The sequence below is a fragment of the Pseudophryne corroboree genome, chromosome 2 (genome assembly GCF_028390025.1).
Source record: "Pseudophryne corroboree isolate aPseCor3 chromosome 2, aPseCor3.hap2, whole genome shotgun sequence".
Classification (NCBI taxonomy): Eukaryota; Metazoa; Chordata; class Amphibia; order Anura; family Myobatrachidae; genus Pseudophryne; species Pseudophryne corroboree.
Genome location: NC_086445.1, coordinates 150,574,219 through 150,586,254, shown reverse-complemented (window position 1 = coordinate 150,586,254; position 12,036 = coordinate 150,574,219).

Here is a 12,036-nt window from a genome sequence, read left to right as displayed (position 1 = left end):
GTGGTGTGCACTGGCTCCTCCCCCTATGACCCTCCTCCAGACTCCAGTTAGATTTTGTGCCCGAACGAGAAGGGTGCAATCTAGGTGGCTCTCCTAAAGAGCTGCTTAGAGAAAGTTTAGCTTAGGTTTTTTACTTTACAGTGAGTCCTGCTGGCAACAGGATCACTGCAACGAGGGACTTAGGGGAGAAGTAGTGAACTCACCTGCGTGCAGAGTGGATTTGCTGCTTGGCTACTGGACACTAGCTCCAGAGGGACGATCACAGGTACAGCCTGGATGGTCACCGGAGCCGCGCCGCCGGCCCCCTTGCAGACGCTGAAGAGAGAAGAGGTCCAAAATCGGCGGCTGAAGACTCCTGAGTCTTCATAAAGGTAGCGCACAGCACTGCAGCTGTGTGCCATTTTCCTCTCAGCACACTTCACACAACAGTCACTGAGGGTGCAGAGCGCTGGGGGGGGCGCTCTGAGAGGCAAATAAAAACCTTATTAGAGGCAAAAAATACCTCACATATAGCCCACAGAGGCTATATGGAGATATTTAACCCCTGCCTAACTTCAAAAATAGCGGGAGACGAGGCCGCCGAAAAAGGGGCGGGGCCTATCTCCTCAGCACACAGCGCCATTTTCTCTCACAGAAAAGCTGGAGAGAAGGCTCCCAGGCTCTCCCCTGCACTGCACTACAGAAACAGGGTTAAAACAGAGAGGGGGGGCACTGATTTTGGCGATATTGTATATATATAAAAGATGCTATAAGGGAGAAACACTTATATAAGGTTGTCCCTATATAATTATAGCGTTTTTGATGTGTGCTGGCAGACTCTCCCTCTGTCTCCCCAAAGGGCTAGTGGGTCCTGTCCTCTGTCAGAGCATTCCCGGTGTGTGTGCTGTGTGTCGGTACGTGTGTGTCGACATGTATGAGGACGATGTTGGTGAGGAGGCGGAGAAATTGCCTGTAATGGTGATGTCACTCTCTAGGGAGTCGACACCGGAATGGATGGCTTATTTAGAGAATTACGTGAGAATGTCAACACGCTGCAAGGTCGGTTGACGACATGAGACGGCCGACAATCTATTAGGACCGGTCCAGGCGTCTCAGAAACACCGTCAGGGGTTTTAAAAAACGCCCATTTACCTCAGTCGGTCGACACAGACACAGACACGGACACTGAATACAGTGTCGACGGTGAATAAACAAACGTATTTCTCATTAGGGCCACACGTTAAGGGCAATGAAGGAGGTGTTACGTGTTTCTGATACTACAAGTACCACAAGAAAGGGTATTATGTGGGAGTGAAAAAACTACCTGTAGTTTTTCCTGAATCAGATAAAATAAAATGAAGTGTGTGATGATGCGTAGGGTTACCCCGATAGCAAATATTGGCGTTATACCCTTTCCCGCCAGAAATTAGGGTACGTTGGGAAACACCCCTTAGGGTGATAAGGCGCTCACACGCTTATCAAGTGGCGTTACCGTCTCCAGATACGGCCGCCCTCAAGGAGCCAGCTGATAGGAAGCTGGAAAAATATCCTAAAAAGTATATACACACATACGGTGGTTATACTGCGACCAGCGATCGCCATCAGCCTGGAGATGCAGTGCTGGGTTGGCTTGGTCGGATTCCCTGACTGAAAATATTTTATTCATGTAGAGCATTTAATAGGATGCATTCTATATATATGTATGTGAGATGCACAGAGGGATATTTGCTCTCTGGCATCAAGATAAGTGCGTTGTCCATATCTCCCAGAAGATGTCAGGGACACGACAGTGGTCAGGTGATACAGATCCCATACGGCAGATGGAAGTATTGCTGTATAAAGGGAAGGAGTTATTTGGGGGTCGGTCCATCGGACCTGGGGACCACAGCAACAGCTGGGAAATCCAACCTTTTTTACCCCAAGTTACATCTCAGCTAAAAAAGACACCGTCTTTTCAGCCTCAATCTTTCCTTTCCCATGAGGGCATGCAGGCAAAAGGCCAGTCATATCTGCCCAGACATAGAGGTAAGGGAAGTAGACTGCAGCAGGCAGCCCTTTCCCAGGAAAAGAAGCCCTCCACCGCGTCTGCCAAGTCCTCAGCATGACGCTGGGGCCGTGCAAGCGGACTCAAGGTGGGGGGGTAGTCTCAAGAGTCTCAGGGCGCAGTGGGATCACTCGCAAGTTGACCCCTAGATCGTACGAGTATTATCCCAGGGGTAAAGATTGGAGAGTCGAGACATCTTCTCCTCGCAGCTTCCTGAAGTCTGCTTTACCAACGGCTCCCTCCGACAGGGAGGCAGCATTGGAAACAATTCACAAGCTGTATATCCAGCAGGTGATAATCAAAGTACCCCTCCTACGACAAGGAAAAGGGTATTATTTTTCCACACTATATTGTGGTACTGAAGCCAGACGGCTTGGTGACACATAGTCTAAATCTAAAATGTTTTGAACACTTACATAAAAGGTTCAAATCGAGATAAAGTCACTCAGAGCAGTGATAGCGAACCGGAAAAAAGGGGACTATATGGTGTCCCTGGACATCAAGGATTACCTCCATGTCCAAAATTTGTCCTTCTCATCAAGGGTACCTCTGGTTCGTGGTACAGAACTGTCAATATCAGTTTCAGACGATGCCGTTTGAATTATCCACGGCACCCCGGGCCTTTTTACCAAGGTAATGGCCGAAAAGATGTTTCTTCAAAGAAAAGGCATCTAAATTATCCCTTACTTGCACGACCTAAAAAGGGCAAGTTCCAGAGAACAGTTGGAGGTCGGAAGAGCACTATCTAAAGTAGTTCTTCGACGGCACGACTGGATTCTAAATATTCCAAGAATCGCAGCTGTTTTCCGACGATACGTCTGCTGTTCCTAGGGATGATTCTGGACACGGTTCAGAAAAAGGTTTTTCTTCCCGAGGAAAAAGCCAAGGAGTTATCCGACCTGTCAGGAACCTCCTAAAACCAGGAAAGGTGTCTGTACATCAATGCACAAGAGTCCTGGGAAAAATGGTGGCTTTTTACGAAGCAATTCCATTCGGCAGATTCCATGCAAGAATTTTCCAAAGGGATCTGTTGGACAAATGGTCAGGGTCGCATCCTCAGATGCACCTGCGAATAACCCTGTCGCCAAGGACAAGGGTATATCTTCTGTGGTGGTTGCAAAAGGCTCATCTATTGGAGGGCCGCAGATTCGGCATACAGGATTTGATCCTGGTGACCACGGACGCCAGCCTGAGAGGTTGGGGAGCAGTCACACAAGGAAGAAACTTCCAGGGGGTATGGACGAACCTGGAAAAGTCTATTCACATAAACATTCTGGTACTAAGAGCAATCTAAAATGCTCTAAGCCAGGCGGAACCACTCCTGCAAGGAAAACCGGTGTTGATTCAGTCGGACAACATCACGGCGGTCGCCCATGTAAACAGACAGGGCGGCACAAGAAGCAGGAGTGCAATGGCAGAAGCTGCCAAGATTCTTCGCTGGGCGGAGAATCACGTAATAGCACTGTCAGCAGTGTTCTTCCCGGGCGTGGACAACTGGGAAGCAGACTTCCTCAGCAGACACGATATACACCCGGGAGAGGGGGGTCTTCATCCAGAAGTCTTCCACATGCTAATAAACTGTTGGGAAAGACCAATGGTAGACATGATGGCGTCTCGCCTCAACAAGAAACTGGACAAGTATTGCGCCAGGTCAAGAGATCCACAGGCAATAGCTGTGGACGCACTGGTAACACCTTGGGTGTACAAATCAGTATATGTGTTTCCTCCTCTGCCTCTCATACCAAAGGTATTGAAGATTATACGGTGAGGAGGAGTAAGAAATACTAGTGGCTCCGGATTGGCCAAGAAGGACTTGGTACCCGGAACTTCAAGAGTTGGTCACGGACGACCCGTGCCCTCTACTTCTGAGAAGGGACCTGCTACAACAGGGTCCCTGTCTCTTTCAAGACTTACCGCGGCTGCGTTGACGGCATGGCGGTTGAACGCCAGATCCTAAAAGGGAAAGGCATTCCAGAAGAAGTCATTCCTACCTTGATTAAGGCAAGGAAGGAAGTCACCGCGAAACATTATCACCGCATTTGGCGAAAATATGTCGCGTGGTGCGAGGATCGGAGTGTTCCGACGGAGGAATTTCAACTGGGTCGTTTCCTACATTTCCTACAATCAGGATTGTCTAGGGGTCTCAAATTGAGATCTATTAAGGTTCAAATTTCGGCCCTGTCAATATTCTTCCAAAAAGAATTGGCCTCAGTTCCTGAGGTACAGACTTTTGTTAAAGGAGTACTGCATATACAGCCTCCTGTGGTGCCTCCGGTGGCACCGTGGGATCTAAATGTAGTTTTAGATTTCCTCAAATCCCATTGGTTTGAACCATTGAAAAAGGTGGATTTTAAATATCTCACATGGAAAGTGACTATGTTACTGGCCCTGGCTTCCGCCAGGAGAGTATCTGAATTGGCGGCTTTATCTTATAAAAGCCCTTATCTAATCTTCCATTCGGATAGGGCAGAACTGAGGACTCGTCCGCATTTTCTCCCTAAGGTGGTATCAGCGTTTCACCTGAACCAACCTATTGTGGTGCCTGCGGCCACTGGCGACTTGGAGGACTCCAAGTTGTTGGACGTTGTCAGAGCCTTAAAAATATACATTTCAAGGACGGCTGAAGTCAGAAAATCTGACTCGCTGTTGATACTATATGCACCCAACAAGTTGGGTGCCCCTGCTTCTAAGCAGACGATTGCTCGTTGGATTTGTAACACAATTCAACTTGCTCATTCTGTGGCAGGCCTGCCACAGCCTAAATCTGTTAAGGCCCATTCCACAAGGAAGGTGGGCTCATCTTGGGCGGCTGCCCGAGGGGTCTCGGCATTACAATTCTGCCGAGCAGCTACGTGGTCGGGGGAAAACACGTTTGTAAAATTCTACAAATTTGATACCCTGGCAAAAGAGGACTTGGAATTCTCTCATTCGGTGCTGCAGAGTCATCCGCACTCTCCCGCCCGTTTGGGAGCTTTGGTATAATCCCCATGGTCCTTTCAGGAACCCCAGCATCCACTTAGGACGATAGAGAAAATAAGAATTTACTTACCGATAATTCTATTTCTCGGAGTCCGTAGTGGATGCTGGGCGCCCATCCCAAGTGCGGATTATCTGCAATACTGTACATAGTTATTGTTAACAAATTCGGGTTATATTGTTAAGGAGCCATCTTTAAGAGGCTCTTTCTGTTATCATACTGTTAACTGGGTTTAGATCACAAGTTGTACGGTGTGATTGGTGTGGCTGGTATGAGTCTTACCCGGGATTCAAATTGCCTCCCTTATTGTGTACGCTCGTCCGGGCACAGTACCTAACTGGAGTCTGGAGGAGGGTCATAGGGGGAGGAGCCAGTGCACACCACCTGATCTGGTAAAAGCTTTACTTTTTTGTGCCCTGTCTCCTGCGGAGCCGCTATTCCCCATGGTCCTTTCAGGAACCCCAGCATCCACTACGGACTCCGAGAAATAGAATTATCGGTAAGTAAATTCTTATTATCAGCTGGCTCCTTGAGGGCGGCCGTATCTGGAGACGGTAACGCCACTTGTTTTTATAAGCGTGTGAGCGCCTTATCCACCCTAAGGTGTGTTTCCCAACTCGCCCTCACTTCTGGCGGGAAAGGGTATACCTCCAATAATTTTCTATCGGAGGAAACCCACGTATCATCACACACTTTAATTTATCTGATTCAGGAAAAACTACAAGTAGATTATTCCCACCCTACATAATACCCTTATTTGTGGTACTTGTAGTATCAGAAATATGTAACACCTCCTTCATTGCCCTTAACATGTAACGTGTGGCCCTAAAGGAAAATACGTTTGTTTCTTCACCGTCGACACTGAAGTCAGTGTCCGTGTCTGTGTCGACCACTGAGGTAAATGGGCGTTTTTACAAGCCCCTGACGGTGTCTGAGACGCCTGGACAGGTACTAATTTATTTGCCGGCCGTCTCATGTCGTCAACCGACCTTGCATCGTGTTGACATTATCACGTAATTCCTAAATAAGCCATCCATTCCGGTGTCGACTCCCTAGAGTGTGACATCACCAATACAGGCAATTTGCTCCGCCTCCTCACCAACATCGTCGTCCTACATGTCGACACACACGTACCGACACAGCACACACACAGGGAATGCTCTGATAGAGGACAGGACCCCACTAGCCCTTTGGGGAGACAGAGGGAGAGTTTGCCAGCACACACCAAAAACGCTATAATTATACAGGGACAACCCCTTATACAAGTGTTTTCCCTTATAGCATTTTCACATATGTAATCATATCGCCAAATAAGTGCCCCCCCTCTCTGTTTTAACCCTGTTTCTGTAGTGCAGTGCAGGGGAGAGCCTGGGAGCCTTCCTCACAGCAGAGCTGAGCAGGAAAATGGCGCCGTGTGCTGAGGAGAATAGGCCCCGCCCCCTAAAACGGCGGGCTCTTCTCCCGGAGTTTGTGAGATCTGGCAGGGGTTAAATACATCCATATAGCCTCAAGGGCTATATGTGATGTATTTTAGCCATAAAAAGGTATAATACATTGCTGCACAGGGCGCCCCCCCCAGCGCCCTGCACCCTCAGTGACCGCCGGTATGAAGTGTGCTGACAACAATGGCGCACAGCTGCAGTGCTGTGCGCTACCTTATGAAGACTGAAAGTCTTCTGCCGCCTGTTTCTGGACCTCTGGACCTCTTCAACTTCGGCATCTGCAAGGGGGGTCGGCGGCACGGCTCCGGGACGAACCCCAGGGTGAGACCTGTGTTCCGACTCCCTCTGGAGCTAATGGTGTCCAGTAGCCTAAGAAGCAAATCCATCCTGCACGCAGGTGAGTTTACTTCTCTCCCCTAAGTCCCTCGTAGCAGTGAGCCTGTTGCCAGCAGGACTCACTGAAAATAAAAAACCTAACTTAAACTTTTATTCTAAGCAGCTCAGGAGAGCCACCTAGATTGCACCCTTCTCGGCCGGGCACAAGAATCTAACTGAGGCTTGGAGGAGGGTCATAGGGGGAGGAGCCAGTGCACACCACCTGATCCTAAAGCTTTTATTATTGTGCCCTGTCTCCTGCGGAGCCGCTAAACCCCATGGTCCTGACGGAGTCCCCAGCATCCACTTAGGACGTTAGAGAAAATAAGATTTTACTTACCGATAAATCTATTTCTCGTAGTCCGTAGTGGATGCTGGGACTCCGTCAGGACCATGGGGATTAGCGGCTCCGCAGGAGACAGGGCACAAAAATAAAAGCATTAGGACTAGGTGGTGTGCACTGGCTCCTCCCCCTATGACCCTCCTCCAAGCCTCAGTTAGGATACTGTGCCCGGACGAGCGTACACAATAAGGAAGGATTTTGAATCCCGGGTAAGACTCATACCAGCCACACCAATCACACCGTACAACTTGTGATCTGAACCCAGTTAACAGTATGACAAACGTAGGAGCCTCTGAACAGACGGCTCACAACAATAACAACCCGATTTTTTTGTAACAATAACTATGTACAAGTATTGCAGACAATCCGCACTTGGGATGGGCGCCCAGCATCCACTACGGACTACGAGAAATAGATTTATCGGTAAGTAAAATCTTATTTTCTCTGACGTCCTAGTGGATGCTGGGACTCCGTCAGGACCATGGGGATTATACCAAAGCTCCCAAACGGGCGGGAGAGTGCGGATGACTCTGCAGCACCGAATGAGAGAACTCCAGGTCCTCTTTAGCCAGGGTATCAATTTGTAGAATTTTACAAACGTGTTCTCCCCCGACCACGTAGCTGCTCGGCAGAGTTGTAATGCCGAGACCCCTCGGGCAGCCGCCCAAGATGAGCCCACCTTCCTTGTGGAATGGGCCTTGATAGATTTAGGCTGTGGCAGGCCTGCCACAGAATGTGCAAGTTGAATTGTGCTACAAATCCAACGAGCAATCGTCTGCTTAGAAGCAGGAGCACCCAGCTTGTTTGGTGCATACAGTATAAACAGCGAGTCAGATTTTCTGACTCCAGCCGTCCTTGAAATATATATTTTCAATGCCCTGACAACGTCCAGCAACTTGGAATCCTCCAAATCGCTAGTAGCCGCAGGCACCACAATAGGCTGGTTCAGGTGAAACGCTGAAACCACCTTAGGCAGAAACTGAGGACGCGTCCGCAGTTCTGCCCTGTCCGAATGGAAAATCAGATATGGGCTTTTATACGATAAAGCCGCCAATTCGGACACTCTCCTGGCTGAAGCCAGGGCCAGTAGCATGGTTACTTTCCATGTAAGATATTTCAAATCCACCGATTTGAGTGGCTCAAACCAATGGGATTTGAGAAAATCCAAAACTACATTAAGATCCCACGGAGCCACTGGGGGCACAACTGGGGGCTGTATATGTAGTACTCCTTTTACAAAAGTCTGGACTTCAGGAACTGAAGCCAATTCTTTCTGGAAGAAAATCGACAGGGCCGAAATTTGAACCTTAATGGACCCTAATTTGAGGCCCATAGACAATCATGTTTGCAGGAAATGTAGGAATCGACCCAGTTGAAATTCCTCCGTCGGGGCCTTCCTGGCCTCACACCACGCAACATATTTTCTCCAAATGCGGTGATAATGTTGTGCAGTCACCTCCTTCCTGGCTTTTACCAGGGTAGGGATGACCTCTTCCGGAATGCCTTTTTCCCTTAGAATTCGGCGTTCAACCGCCATGCCGTCAAACGCAGCCGCGGTAAGTCTTGGAATAGACACGGTCCCTGCTGAAGCAGGTCCCGTCTTAGAGGTAGAGGCCACGGATCTTCCGTGAGCATCTCCTGAAGTTCCGGGTACCAAGTTCTTCTTGGCCAATCCGGAGCCACGAGTATCGTTCTTACTCCCCTTTGCCGTATAATTCTCAGTACTTTTGGTATGAGAGGCAGAGGAGGAAACACATACACTGACTGGAACACCCACGGTGTTACCAGAGCGTCTACAGCTATTGCCTGAGGGTCTCTTGACCTGGCGCAATACCTGTCCAGTTTTTTGTTGAGGCGGGACGCCATCATATCCACCTTTGGTTTTTCCCAACGGTTCACAATCATGTGGAAGACTTCTGGATGAAGTCCCCACTCTCCCGGGTGTAGATCGTGTCTGCTGAGGAAGTCCGCTTCCCAGTTGTCCACTCCCGGAATGAACACTGCTGACAGTGCTATCACATGATCTTCCGCCCAGCGAAGAATCCTTGCAGCTTCTGCCATTGCCCTCCTGCTTCTTGTGCCGCCCTGTCTGTTTACGTGGGCGACTGCCGTGATGTTGTCCGACTGGATCAACACCGGCTGACCCTGAAGCAGGGGTTTTGTCAGGCTTAGAGCATTGTAAATCGCTCTTAGCTCCAGTATATTTATGTGGAGACATCTCCAGGCTTGACCACACTCCCCCTGGAAGTTTCTTCCCTGTGTGACCGCTCCCCAGCCTCTCAGACTGGCATCCGTGGTCACCAGGACCCAGTCCTGTATGCCGAATCTGCGGCCCTCTAACAGATGAGCACTCTGCAACCACCACAGAAGAGACACCCTTGTCCGTGGAGACAAAGTTATCCGCTGATGCATCTGCAGATGCGATCCGGACCATTTGTCCAGCAGATCCCACTGAAAAGTTCGTGCGTGGAATCTGCCGAATGGAATCGCTTCGTAAGAAGCCACCATTTTTCCCAGGACTCTTGTGCATTGATGCACAGACACTTTTCCTGGTTTTAGGAGGTTCCTGACAAGTTCAGATAACTCCCTGGCTTTCTCCTCCGGAAGAAACACCTTTTTCTGAACCGTGTCCAGGATCATTCCCAGGAACAGCAGACGTGTCGTCGGGGTCAATTGAGATTTTGGAAAATTCAGAATCCACCCATGTTGTTGCAGCACTACTTGGGTTAGTGCTACTACGTCCCCCAGCTGTTCTCTGGACCTTGCCCTTATCAGGAGATCGTCCAAGTAAGGGATAATTAATACGCCTTTTCTTCGCAGAAGAAACATAATTTCGGCCATTACCTTGGTAAAGACCCGAGGTGCCGTGGACAATCCAAACGGCAGCGTCTGAAACTGATAATGACAGTTTTGCACCACGAACCTGAGGTACCCTTGATGTGAAGGGCAAAATGGGACATGCAGGTAAGCATCCTTGATGTCCAGGGACACCATAAAGTCCCCTTCTTCCAGATTCGCTATCACTGCTCTGAGTGACTCCATCTTGAACTTGAATTTTTGTATGTACAGGTTCAAAGATTTCAGATTTAGAATAGGTCTTACCGAGCCGTCCGGCTTCGGTACCACAAATAGTGTGGAATAATACCCCTTTCCCTGTTGTAGGAGGGGTACCTTGACTATCACCTGCTGAGAATACAGCTTGTGAATGGCTTCCAATACCGTCGCCCTGTCTGAGGGAGACGTTGGCAGAGCAGACTTTAGGAACCGGCGAGGGGGAGACTTCTCGAATTCCAACCTGTAACCCTGAGATACTACCTGCAGGATCCAGGGGTCCACCTGTGAGTGAGCCCACTGTGCGCTGAAATTCTTGAGTCGACCCCCCACCGCCCCTGAGTCCGCTTGTAAAGCCCCAACGTCATGCTGAGGGCTTTGCAGAAGCCGGGGAGGGCTTCTGCTCCTGGGAGGGAGCTGCTTGGTGCACTCTCTTACCCTTTCCTTTGCCTCGGGGCAGATATGACTGTCCTTTTGCCCGCTTGTTCTTATAGGAACGAAAGGACTGCGGCTGAAAAGACGGTGTCTTTTTCTGTTGGGAGGGGACCTGAGGTAAAAAGGTGGATTTCCCGGCTGTTGCCGTGGCCACCAAATCTGATAGACCGACCCCAAATAATTCCTCCCCTTTATACGGCAATATTTCCATATGCCGTTTGGAATCCGCATCACCTGACCACTGTCGCGTCCATAAACTTCTTCTGGCAGATATGGACATCGCACTTACTCTCGATGCCAGAGTGCAAATATCCCTCTGAGCATCTCGCATATAAAGAAAAGCATCCTTTAATTGCTCTATAGTCAATAAAATACTGTCCCTATCCAGGGTATCAATATTTTCAGTCAGGGAATCCGACCAAACCACCCCAGCACTGCACATCCATGCAGAGGCGATGGCTGGTCGCAGTATAACACCAGTATGAGTGTATATACTTTTCAGGGTAGTTTCCAGCCTCCTATCAGCTGGATCCTTGAGGGCGGCCGTTTCAGGAGACGGTAACGCCACTTGTTTTGATAAGCGTGTGAGTGCCTTATCCACCCTAGGGGGTGTTTCCCAGCGCGCCCTAACCTCTGGCGGGAAAGGATATAATGCCAATAACTTCTTTGAAATTAGCAGTTTTCTATCGGGGTAAACCCACGCTTCATCACACACTTCATTCAATTCCTCCGATTCAGGAAAAACTACAGGTAGTTTTTTCAGACCCCACATAATACCCCTTTTTGTGGTACTTGCAGTATCAGAGATATGCAAAGCCTCCTTCATTGCCGTGATCATATAACGTGTGGCCCTACTGGAAAATACGTTTGTTTCTTCACCGTCGACACTAGATTCGGTGTCCGTGTCTGGGTCTGTGTCGACCGACTGAGGTAAAGGGCGTTTTACAGCCCCTGACGGTGTCTGAGACGCCTGGACAGGTACTAACTGGTTTGCCGGCCGTCTCATGTCGTCAACTGATTTTTGTAACGTGCTGACATTATCACGTAATTCCATAAACAAAGCCATCCATTCCGGTGTCGACTCCCTAGGGGGTGACATCACCATTACCGGCAATTGCTCCGCCTCCACACCAACATCGTCCTCATACATGTCGACACACACGTACCGACACACAGCAGACACACAGGGAATGCTCTTATCGAAGACAGGACCCCACTAGCCCTTTGGGGAGACAGAGGGAGAGTTTGCCAGCACACACCCAAGCGCTATAAATATATAGGAACAACCCTACAGAAGTGTTGTTTCCTTTATAGCAGCTTAATATATCAATATCGCCAAAAAAGTGCCCCCCCTCTCTGTTTTTTTTACCCTGTTTCTGTAGTGCAGTGC